Source organism: Gossypium arboreum, chromosome 6, assembly GCF_025698485.1.
Source record: "Gossypium arboreum isolate Shixiya-1 chromosome 6, ASM2569848v2, whole genome shotgun sequence".
NCBI lineage: Eukaryota > Viridiplantae > Streptophyta > Magnoliopsida > Malvales > Malvaceae > Gossypium > Gossypium arboreum.
In genome coordinates this window covers 113,939,962-113,953,939 of record NC_069075.1, presented here as the reverse complement: position 1 = coordinate 113,953,939, position 13,978 = coordinate 113,939,962, and positions in this window count along the sequence as shown.

Sequence of the window (13,978 nt, the reverse complement as noted above, 5' to 3'; positions counted from 1 at the left end):
TTATTTGATATGTGTGAAAATTTCGTGAGTTAATTTTATCGATTGGCTGGTTAATTTGATAAAAAAGATTAAATCGCATAAAATGCAAAAGTTGCATATTATTTGTTTAAAGTGCTTGAATGCTATGATTAATTAAATTAAAAGTCCTTATGATGATATTAGACCATTTGTAGTGTTAATGGACATTAATAGACATACATTATAAATTTTTTAAATTTATTCATTAAGGGTAAATAAGTAATTATGTAATTAAGTTAATAAAAATATAACAAAACATGATTTTTGTTCATTCTTTTTGCCATTGTCGAAATTCTAAGGTGAAAAACACCATTTTTAAGCATATTAGGGTTCTACATCTTCATAGCTTAATTGATCAAGAAAGAAAGAATTCGGATTTAGATCAGGGGAAAAGCAAGGTTATCAAGTAGTTGACCCGATTCGTCAATTTTGAATACGAGGTAAGTTTGTATGTGATGATTACATTATAAATGTATGTTAAAATGCTTTAGTATTGCATAAATTGTTAAAACAGGATTATGGATAATGTTGAACCTTCAGAATAGTTTTGGATACTATTGACATGTCAGTAAGCGATATGTTGAGTTGGCTTCGAGCCATGATATTAGCACTTCGGGTGCCTATTTTACTGATTTGGCCATAGGCCATGCATATCAGATGATTTGGCTTCGGGCCATGATAATAGTTCTTTAGATAAGTTACCCTGATTTGGCTACGAGCCATGGTATAGGTACTTATCATATGAGACTCCTTAGCATCTAATTTCTATTTCAAATGGTTCAACGAGTAAACGAATGACGTGGTTGAGAAAGAGGTTTGTACGAGATGATACAGGTATGTACAAAACCTATTCGAGTATTAAATAGTGAAAGTTCGATGAGTTTGTATTTGATCATGGATTTAGACATGAGAAAAGTTTGTAGCTAATGTGTTTATGGTTTTGTCATGTGTAATTGGTTGATTTGCATTTATTTGATGAATTAAGTTATTCATATACGAGCTTACTAAGCTATGAAGCTTACTTTGTGTTATTTTTCTATGTTATATAGTGAATCAAGGCTAGCTCAAATCTGGGAGTCGCCGGGATCATCATCACACTATCAAACATCTAAGTTGGTACTTTTGAATTATACATTTATGGTATATGGCATGTATAGACTAGATGTGGTATTTTGGTTGTGATTATATCCATGAGATTTGGCTTGTGATGTTAATATTGATATGTGTTTGGCTATTAGAATTGGTTGTTAATGACTTTTGTAAGATGTTTATAATGCCTTGTGAGATGGTTTGTTTCGGCATGGCTGTAACCAAGACATTATAGAAGTTAAAATGGTTATTTGAATTATGGTGGATGAAAGCTTGAGAAAGGTCTTAATGTGGCATGAATATATATGTCAAATTGGTAGTTAAATAGTATGCATTACAGTGAATGAATTGATTGAGTTGAGAATGGTTTTCGGTTGTGAATATTAAGTTGGTATATATTTGAGTAAGTGAAATGGTTGTATTTGTATAGCATGAATTGTGCATGAATTGGGATTGATTTGGTTGCCCTTTGTGTATGGAAATTATATATTTTTCCTTGTGTAGGTACATTGAGGTTGGGGTGGCAAATTGGCCTTGCAAATGGCCTATTTTAGTCCACACGGACAGAGACATGGGAATTTGTCTCAACTGTGTGTGACACACGGTCATGGTATACGGCTGTGTGGCCAAGTCAGTATGCCCTCCAGTTTTCACACAGCCTGGCATACGAGCATGTCCTCAGCCATGTGATACAAGTCAGTAGGTATGCCTTGTTTCCCCACGGCCTGAGACACGGTCGTGTCTAGAGCCATGTGAGGCACACGGCCTGTTCACACGAGCGTGTGTCCCCTATATAGTTGAGATTTTTATAAGTTTCCAAAATTTTGATATGTTATCAGTTTAGTTTCGAACCACTTCTAAAGCATGTTTAAGGCCTCGTAGGCCCTTATAAGGGACAATGTTTATGATTAAGTGGTATTTCAGTATGAATGCATAAATGTATGAGTTATGTATGTTAATTGATGTGTATTGATCGGTAATTCCTCGTAACCCTACTCTGCAACGGGTACGAGTTACGAGCGTTACATTTTGTCTTTCCTTTATCACCTTTCTTAGCCATCAATTATTACCGTTTTTATCGAGTCAAGGCTTGCATCCAAGGCTCATAACGCTCATCTTTCTCACCCAACCTATAAACATTCATACGTAAAGACACATTCAAATGCCTAACCTTAGTACTTAAATCATTCAAAACCTTTTTATTCTATAAGTTTCCATATAAGTTTCCATTTGTCTGACTCTTTGGACAAATTTCCTTACTGTGCCATATTTTCGTCTATGTACACTTGTATTTTCTTAAATAGATTGATTTAATAAAAATATCCATAAATTACATTACTACCCTTTGTATATTGTCCTCAATGATTTTTGTACGCAAAGCAAAATGGAAAAAAATATTAGCTCATTGGTTATCTAATGTTTAACTAATACTAAGTGGTATTACGTGGTTAGATCGTAATACGGAAAGAGAGCTCTATTAGTAGATTAACCTAAACATGCCCTTAGTTTATTCAAAAATGAGAAAGCCGATTGAAAGACTAATATGCCATTTATCAAGTGACAATACATCAGACAGAATCCAAGTAGAATAAATCTTGAATCCGTTTATGAATTTATCCACTTGTAATATTTATAGTGTGGCATACATTAATCCAAAGTGGATGACGGAGTATGTATGCATGACTCGTATACTTTAATGAAGTAAAAGCCTGAGTTCAAATAAATAAGGAATCGAAAACTAGTGTATTCGGTATAAGACTTCTGCAGTATGTAGAATCATTCAAAATAGTGGAATTCATAGCCCTAGAAATGGGTAAATCATATCATCTCATTTTTATTACATGATATATGAAAAGTAATCGTAGCTACCATCGTTTGTCTGTTTGGTGAATGACTTAACTACTATTTGATAATAATTGGCTTTTCATGAAATAAATTGTAATGGTTACCATGAGATAAAATAAGATCATGTTGAGAGACTTCTGCAGTATGTAGAACCATTCAAAATAGTGGAATTCATAGCCCTAGAAATGGGTAAATCATATCATCTCATTTTTATTACATGATATATGAAAAGTAATCGTAGCTACCATCGTTTGTCTGTTTGGTGAATGACTTAACTACTATTTGATAATAATTGGCTTTTCATGAAAGAAATTGTAATGGTTACCATGAGATAAAATAAGATCATATTGAGAGAACAAAATTATCCCAAAGAGATTAAGGATATCCTATGAGGGTAACACACTTACAATAAGGTTAGTAGACGAGCATTGTTTGAGAAGCTTTTGTAATGCTATGTAATTGGGTTAAAAGTCCAAGAAGCACATATAATTGAACTTGACACAGAAGAGGCCCCAAACCACTCATAATATGTATGAGAGGCTGCCTTGTAATAGCCCAATTTCAGTGAAATCGGAACAGTGGTTTCGGGACCACAAATCCGAGTAGAAAAATAAAATTTATTTTTATTTTATTTTATGGTTGGTAATATGATTGAAATTTCATGTGAAAATTTTGATAAGAAAATTTTACCGATTATGTGTTTAATTACGGGAAGGACCAAATCGCATAAAATGAAAAAGTTGAATTCTAGTTGCTAAAAGTATCAAATAGCTATGAAATTCAAAACTTAAGGTCCTTATATGGTAATTAGGTCATTAATAAAAAGTTAGAAGATATTTTTAGATTATTCATCCATGGAAAATTAGAAAAAGGCTAAGGACTAAATTGGAAATCAAAATTATTAAAGATGATAAACTAATTAAATATATATAAAAATCATTTTTATCATCTTCTTCCCCAAAATATTCTATGGAAACCCTAGGAGAGAGAAAGGAAACTTTCTTGGCCAAATTGGGTAAGTTTTCTTGTCCCCTTTTTAGTAATTTTGATATTTTTGAAACCGGGATAGCTTAATCTATCTATTTGGGGGATCAATTTGAGAAGTTACCAATGTATGGAAATTAGGTCATGGGCAAAAATGCTGAAAATTTAAAATTTATGGTAGAAAATGAAAGGTTGTTGATAGATAAACAACTTTTACATAGTGATTTTTGATGAAAACATGATTTAGGGACTAAAATATAAATTTGTGAAATTGAAGAAAAATTCTGAATTTTGTAGAATATATTTGCTGTAAATTTTAAGGTGAAATTTCGGTTAGGCTTGGAATAGGGAGTAAATTGCATAAATTTCATTTTCAAAGCCTAGGGACGAAATGGGAATTTATGGAAAAGTTAGGGGAAAAATGGTAATTTTGTCTAGGATGTAAATTGAGTTCACTTGAATATGAAATGTGATAAATTGATGTAAAATTTACTCTTATGGATCCGGATAGACCAAATTCAGAGCTAGAACGAGGGAAAGAGGGAAATGACGGATTAGAAGGTTTTACGTACACGAACATTGGTCGAGGTAAGTTCGTGTAACTAATTTGTGTATGTTTATATGCTTGAATTAAATGTTGCATTGTGAATTGTATAAATATCATATATATATATATATATATGTGATAGTGGAATTGTATCTGACAAAACCCAATCAATGATAGTGCCTGAAAAATGATAAATGGTAAAAATGTTACTTTTATGCTTGAAATGAATGTGGAATGTGTTTATTTGAATTATATGAATGTTATAGATGTATAAAATAATCACATCCCTGATAATACTTAAAAAATGTTAAATCCCATTTGAATAAATGAAAATCGATGGATAAATGTGATTTCCCTTATGGATTGAGGTCCTACATTTGTTGTTAACAGTATTTAGCTCAGACGAGTAATCTTTTGACCTTATTTATGATTGGATTTATTCCAGACGGGTAATCCAGATCAAGCTCTTTAGAGCATATGTCAGAAGAAGGATTTAGCCTGGACTGGTAATCCTGTTGTATACATGTGTGGCTTGACAGTGTACTCTCTGAAATAGCACCTTATGGGTACGATTGGACATAAATTGACAGATTTTGATTTGTACACCTCGAGTGTACCACTTGTATATCTATCGATATTGTAGATAAATTCAACGAGTGACAACTCCAGACATGAGAAGATATGAATAACAAAATGAGTTATTACATGTATCCGTATGAAATACAAGAAAATGATGATACATGACAATTGATATGTGAAAGTATGAGATGATGATATTTGTACATGGAAATTGTTTGATGAAAATGTTCATCCTTGATTATAGACTTGTACACCTTGAGTGTACTACTACTCGTGTGACCTTGATGTTTCGAATGATATGAGTAAATTTCTGACATGAAGTAATCTGAACCCGATATGAACTATTATGAAATTATCCTTGTAATATAAAGATATGATTTATACATGTTAAATGAATACATGTTGTGGAAAACATATGTGCATGGAAACTTGATTATTGTTGAGACCATATATGTTTTGATGTTATTATGGAATATATGACCAACAAGGGTAATAAGGATATGTGTAGGGCTTGAGGTCAAATTGATTGAGTATGCCTTACATAGTTACTTCAAAATATAATGAATGGTAAGTTAAGTACCATGTTAAAAGAACTTACTAAGCATTTTATGCTTACTTAGTTTTATTTCCCTGTTTTATAGTAAATCGGAAGCTCGTTGGAATGGAAGTTTGGCGGAGATCACTCACACTATCGATCGGCCTATTTCGGTACATATGGTAAATCAATTATGGTTATAATGGCATGTATAGGTTATATTGGCCATAGTGGCATGTAAATGTAAATGATTACTGTAATCTACCCATTAGAATGGCTAGTGATGATTTTGTTTGAGTACATGTATATATGTATTTAAATTTATTTTATGGAGATAACATAAGTATTTATTATTGATTGATTAAGAAAGGTTAAATGAGTATGCTTATAAAAAGTAAGTTTAAAAACATGAATGCATGTAACAATATAACATGTTAGATGTTATAAATTACTTGAATTCAATGTTTGGATTGGTCGGTATTTGGATGTAAGTTTGGTGCAGGAATTTGGTATGATTTTGGGTGAGAAATGAAGCTAGGAATGGCTTTACTTTATCCACATGGGCAGACAAACAGGCGTGTGTCTAGACTATATGTGACACATGACCTGGTACATAGGTGTGTGGTTAGGCTGTGTGTCCCCTGCATCTTAAATTCGAGAAAATAGAATGCACAAAATTGAGCACATAGGCAAGGACACGAGCGTGTGTCTTAGCCGTGTGTGCTACACGACCTAGACCACGGGCGTGTGTCTTGGCCGTGTGAAACCTGCACCTAATTTAAAAAAAATTAATTAACCACACGGCCTAGTACACGGGCGTGTGGCATGGCTGTGTGCACAAGTCAAAAAGTTACACGGGGTCAAACACGGCCTATAGCACGGGCGTGTCCTAGGGTCATAGGGGCATGTCCCTTGGACCACACGGGCGTGTGTGCCCTGTAACTTGGAAATTTTTTCAAATTTCGCAAAAAATTCTTGGAGTCTTCGATTAGGTGCCGACTCAATTCTAATGGTCGTATTGGGCCTCGAGGGTCCATTTAAGGGACGTTATGAATAATCTCGAAAAAAGAACAATGATTGACATGATTTATTTGTAAATGTTCTGAAAGATTCGGTAATTCCCCGTAACCTTATTCTAGCGACAGATACGGGTAGGGGATTTACAGGCCCCTCACTCCTAGTAGAACTAAGGGATGATAAGTGCTACAAGTAACATGTTCTAACCTCATTCTTAACAAGTGTTAGGGTGATAAATCGATGTTAATTGTGAATTTTATACTCATAATCCTTTAAATTCATGTTTTAACGCTTAATTGACCCCTTAAGAGAAAAGGAGCAAAAAATGAGAGAAAATTGGAGTGTTGAAGTAAGCTACAAGAGCCACACGAGTTTAATCATTCCACATGACCAAACCATACATCCCTTTGACCCACACGAGTGTGTGGTAGTCCATGTTGATTTCACGGGATTGTGCATCGAACAACGAAAAATCACGAGTTTTAGGTTTTTTGAGCCTTTTAAAAGCTATATATGACCAAATTAAGAAGATAAGAGTGATTCTTCATAGAATATTCAAGAAAAAACTCGAAAAGAAACCATTGAAGTCAACTTTGAAGCAAATTTTCATCAAGATTGAAGATTTCCAGCTGATTTCTTAGGAAGTTATGAAGTAATTTCTTAAGTACCGAGGGAGATGAACCTTATGATGGATTCTATCGTTTTATTTTTATTTTACACAATAAATATTTAGTTTTTTGTTCTCAATTATGTGTTCTTAATTTTTAATTTCAATTTTCGTTGACACACAAGCTAAAAGATTAACTTGGTAGTGAGACACGGTCGTGTGGCCTAGCACGGACCAAATACACGTCCATACCTCCTTTTTAAACTTGAAACCCTAATTTTTTTCCATTTTCCATTCCTTTTCATTTTGTCGGCCTCATTTAACTTTTTCCTCTCTTATCATTTTCCCCATTGCCGATAACCCCCACGTTGTCGTCTTTCCAGTTTATAGTCTCCCCTTCTTCTCCGTCGTCGTCATGTACCTTCCAAACCACTGGCCATTTGCTCCCTTGGCCTTTACGAACCACCGCTCTCCCCTTACCCCTTTCTCTGGGCTTGCTGCTCTTCCTCTTCCTTCCCTCTCTTTTCTCTTCCTTTCATCAGCTCGGCCACCCATCTATACCCACCGTCAATCACATCCCCTCTTCTTCCTCTATTAACTCATCCAACCCGAACCCCCTTTATTCTACAGTCGTATGTGTAAACGTCGCCCCATACCTTTGTCCCCGCCATTATTTACCCTCGTCACATTACCTTTCCTCCAACACCCCAACCGTTTCCCCCCACACCACTGTGTGTACCCACCCAACCGCCCACCTTTTTGTTTTTTATCTTATTTTATTTATTATTGTATTAATCTATTATTAAATTTTTTATCATATTTAAGTCGATTATTAAAATAATATTAGTTGTTAGTTTCTTTTAAATGATTTAAGTCTTAGTTAGGGAGTAAATTTTCATTGTGCAGTGGATTGAACTTGGTCCATTGTGTTTCATATTTCGAATTGTTCAGCTACTATATTAATTTGTATTGGTGCTGATATATCTCATTGTTCTTTGTTATTTTAAGTACAAAATGACAAATACTAGTGGAAAAACCAAGGTCGTTATCCCCGCCTTTAAAAAGTAGAAGACATCGCTATCGATCACAGTCACAAGATGCCTATGTCACCAATTTAGTTAGAGTCCACATAAGGACCATCATCAGTACCTTAAGAAGCGAGATTTATGGATACCACCAAATTCTTGACACTTTCCAAGCACATCCGTCGATCGACCCTACTTTGTTGGTCCAACATTGCTGAAACTGAGTCGCAGTATAACTCGAGTCAGTCGAAGCCAACATGCTTTCCTCCGGTTTTGCACTATATTGATGTTTTTTGGCCTACACATTGACTAGTCAAAAGGAGAGCACAAGGGTCTTCAACACTTCGGGCGCCTCTTTCTTATGGAGTATAGAGACAGGCCACCCAATCGACGTCACTTACTTCGTGGTTCACTGTTGTCGCTACCAGTTCGATCAGAAAAAAAAGGACCAGTCTGCATGGGTCCCTATGTGGCTCGTTTGGTGAGGTACTTCGAGCTTGTTAATACTCTGAAACAGACTTCATCCTTTACTTGGTCGAACAGATGTTCCCTTAAAGGTTGTCTATCATGACCCACATACTTATGATTCATCATCAACACGGAGCCGATCTAGACTGATATACACTGTTTCATCCTGATATTTAAGATGAGTTAGAGGAGCTTTCAGATGATTTTCTACCTCGGCATGCAAATCCAACTCAATCCTCTCCTCCTACTAGTCACTCCATTACTACATCTGCGATCACATTTGAGGACATTAATCGCACACAATAGTATAGTTCTTTGTCACCAAATTATGTGTTAATAGAAGACTAAATAATAATACAAATTCTTTGTCACCAAATTATTTATTGACTAATGTACTTTTTACTTTTAGAAATATAGAGAAATGTAAAAATAAACATCTCCTATTAATACAATAATATCTATAATTATTGATCGATAATATCTATATTTAACATATTCAAAATAAAAACTAAAATATGCATCACTATATTATCTCCATTAATTTTTACACTTTAATATATATATAATTCAGTTTGTCTTTATTTTTTATTGGGCATTTTATACAATGATAATATTTTGTTTTGTTAGTGTTTAATTTTGTACAAATTTTTGTCTTTAAAACTTAAATGTAATCTTTAATCTTATGTTGTTCGTTAAAAGAGTAAGTAATCCCACATTGTCTAGGAACAAACTCCAAATAGAAATGAGACTTTCGGTCTATATAAAGACACGTTTTGTGAAAAATAATTTCTACATTAATATGTGGCACTAGAAAATATATTTGTGTCACTTTTAGTGCTGTCAAATTTTTTTCAAATATGATGCCTCCACATGAAGAGGTGGGGCCAAAATAATTACTGGTGTTGCCACTTTAGAAGCTGTCACCAAAAAATTGGGTTGGGTGATGCCAATCAAATTAGCACCACCTGAATTTTTTTTCTTCTACACGGGTGACACCAAGTACATCAGCACCACAAAAAATGTATTTTTAAGCAACCGGGCTAATCATTGGTTGATGTGGCAGAGCGGTGACGCCAATCTCATTGGCACCACCCATTTCCACTTTTCATTTTAGGTCATTTAGGTACTTAACTAAAAAGGTGGTTTATTTTTGTAAATAATAAAAAAATCGGGTCGTTTTTATAAAAAGCCAAAATTATTATTTTAGTTGTCTCTATGTACTGAAGCATTATCTTGAAATTTTTAATTTACAAGTTTAACATCAAAACCATTATATTTTGTAAGCTTTCAAGCCTACAGAGCATTTATTATTTCATGCTTATTTTATTTTTGGTTGTTAGCATGTCAACTTGATTTGTTATTCTAGAACTTGCTTCGGTTATATATGTCAAGACCACAGTATTGATTTGCTATATTGAGATGATAGAGACACTTAGGATTTAACATGCTTAACCGTTAACATAACTTACCTGTTGAATTAACCCCTAGTAAACCTCGTTAATCCTAATACATTTTTATTTATTTATCACCTATTCATGTTAACCCGTAAATCATACTAATTTTGTAAATCACCTTTTTTTATTGACTCCTTTTTTTTTTGAAATTCGATTTGGTTAGTTGCCTAACTATATTTTATATTTTGTATTGTTGAATTTTACTTTGTTTTAAAAGAAATATTGAGAAAAAAGTGAATGAAAAAAAGAGAAAATTTTGAGCTTGAATCGTGAGTCTCATCATTTTTATAAAAGCTCACATCCACTCTTTATTTCTTGTTGATGTAAATTCTTGTAATTTAGAAATTAATTTCATTTCTTTTTCTAGTTTGGTAACTTATCAATTCGAATCTTGATTGTAAAAAACTTTTTTAACCTTTTTCGTACCATTAACCAAAGCCCTGTTACAACCTTGTAAAGACCTCTTACTTGGTGTGTCATCTCATTTCTATAGTGGTGGAGATTTAATTTTCAAGCAAGCCTATGGTACATTTCTTGTTCAACTATTGCATGCATATTACTTGAACCTTAAACACATTGAGTGTTTTAGTGAACCTTAGTAAGGGTGTTAATTATTGTTGAGTTTGAATGTCAAGTAATTATTGAGATATAGGAGATGTCTAATGTTTTTAAGCCTTAAAGATTAATGCTTAGATTGCTTGTGTTCTTTAGTGTCATTTTTGTTTAAATTTCTAATGCATGATAATTCGTTGATTATCCTAAGACATTGTCAGTGAAAACAATAAATCGAGGAAGTTAAGTTGAAAGTAGGTTGTGAATTTTTCTTAAGAACAAGCACACACTTAAGTGTGGAGATATTTTATAAATACTAAAAGTAACATATTTTAACCTCATTCTTAATGTGTTTTTTGTGTTTATCCGATGTTAATTGTGAATTTTATACTCATAATCCTTTAAATTCACGTCTTAATGCTTAATAAAGCACTTGGGAAAAAGAGAAGCAAAAACCAGAGCGTCGAAGCAAGCTATAGGAGCCACACGGGCTAAGCCATTCCATATGGCTAGACAACGCGGCCCGGTGACCCACATGGGCATGTGGTAGGCTGTGTCGATTTCACGAGATTGCACATTGAGTTGTGGAAAATCACAATTTTTAGGTTTTTTGGGTATTCTATGATGTATATATGACAAAAATAAGAAGATAGGAGTGAGCTATCATAGAATCTTTAAGAAAAAAACTAGAAAAACACCATCAAAGTTGACTTTGAAGAAGATTTTCATTAAGATTGAAGAATCCCAGTTGATTTCTTAGGAAATTATCATGATTTTTTTTATTTCTTTCACTTATTATGTATCTTGGATGTTTTTGTTTTCAGGCATGAACTATTTCCTAAATACCTAGGGGAGATAAAGCCTATGGTGGATTCTGTTGTTTAATTTTTATTTTACGCAATAAATACTTAGTTTGTGGATGCTACGAACAAATACCAAACCATTACAAAGAATATATAATTCAAAAATCTCAATTAAATTATCATGCAATTCATGAAGAATCAATTTAACATGTGTTTTACTCAATTTTGGTTTAATATCGAAAACTTAAAACTAAATAGGAAATTAGTAGGATCCAATTGAAACTAATTCAAAAAAGTAGGAAAAATTTGCAAAGAGGGGTCATACGACCATATCCCCTGGCCGTGTGTGAAAGCAAAGTCGTGTGAGATGGGTCACACAACTGTGTCACCAGACCGTCCAACTAACTGTGGCTCTGTGCATAAAAAATCAGCCAAAATCTTCAGGCCACACGGTCGATTACTAAACCGTGTAGGGCACACACTATGTGCCAAGCCGTGTATACCTGGAAAACTCCTTTCAAAACAAGCTATTCAACCGTGAAACACTTATGCCACAATCTACTATTTAAGCCTCATTTCAACCTATTCAAAAGAATCCAATTCAAAAGTTTGTGGATGTTACACATCATGGGACTTGTTTTTCTGTTAGATAAGTAGTATCTGTATTCTACTAATTTAACCAAGATTCTATAATCTCTCCCTATAAATAGATTGCACTTGTAACACACCTACCCGTGCCCATCGCCAAATTAGGGTTACAGAGAATTACAGTACAAACAGAACATTTAAACATACATTTCATACACTATCATAAACATATAAAATGTAACAACCCAAACCAGGCCTAGACGTTATGGCCGTATCTGCCAATGTCACACGATAGTGTTTTTGAAGCCTCGTCGTTACAATGAAAACATTCCATGTTATTATCTTTAGTAAACCTTTTTTAGAACTTAGGAATTCGTCTTTATTCATTTAAAACATTTGTTTTGAAACATCCCTCATTGCGAAAGCTTTAATAAAATAGTCTAAGTGATCATGCGTCTAGAAAATACTTTTAACTTTCTGAAAACCTAATTTCCTACGACCAGCAGGTATAAATCCATAAAGTAAAATAAATAAATAAATAAAAACCCAAATTTAAAACCAAAGTCCTAGAGGGTACTTAAATTATAACCCAAATAATCGATAATAATCAAATTATAAATCGTAAATTGAAAACCATGAAGTCCAAAAATTACTGTGGCAATCGCTGAGTCCTCCGTCGCACCGATCCATCTAAGTCTGTACCTGTGCACATTAAACAAAAAGGGTGAGTTTACGTAAACTCAGTGTATAATCCCACAGAAACAAACAAACAATCAGTATTCACAATGCACAGTTTAACAGTCTTGGGCCTAAGCCCTTTTCAGTATCAATGACAGTTTGGGCCTTAGCCCATCTTAGTACAGTGTCAAAAATACTGTAGGGCCTTAGCCCATCACATTATCAGTAGCAGTAACAGTTATGCAACACCAAAATCCTACCTATCTAGCCTCTACACACCATCTCCTTCCAACACTACGCTCCATGTGGGGATATAATCAACCCACCCATCCCTACACTCCAAGTAGTACCGAATGCGGCACAAAATAGTATTTTGCAGCTGAACTGCAAGTAAATTAGGCTTAAAGACTTTTAGTACACTTCCTCCGAATAAAAACCCCAACCCAATGCAATGCAACATACAATGGATGATATGCTATTATGCAATTTTAGTACATATATTTAGTTCAGATATAAACATGCTCAGTACAGATATCATTCAGTCAATTTCACACATTTAGGGGTCTAAGTAGCGCTTACTGACCTTACAGTAGGTTCACAGTCGACTTGGGCGACCCGTGCAACTTAGAAACAGTTCGATAAAAATGGGCTCACATGCCCATGCAATCTGCCTGTGTGACCCACTCGGCCCAAATTGGTCCTGGCCGTGTGATCCATTTTTAATGTAACCCATGCTAGCTAAATATTCATATATGTTTTCACTATTTACTTATATGCTCATTCAAAGTTGTCTACTTGAGTCATTGTCACTAAATTATTTATATCTTGAGCTACAGAATTAAAAAATAAGATCCACTTGATGTTTTTGAAACTAAAATTTTTAGGATTTATAGTTTATCAAATAAGTACAGTAAAATCTTCAAATTTATCCCTAATATACTAATTGACAGCTTCAACCTTTCCTTACTAAAATTTTATATCTCTTAGTACGGAATTTGGATGATGTTTCCATTTGTTTCTCTTGAAAATAGACTCATTAACAATTTAAAAATATAAATTTAAGCCCATAATTAACTTTTTTACAATTTTTAATGATTTTCCAAAGTTAGAACAGGGGAACTTAAAATCATTCTGACCTTGTCTCACAAAATTTATTATATCTCATAATTTACAATTTCATTGCTTACAA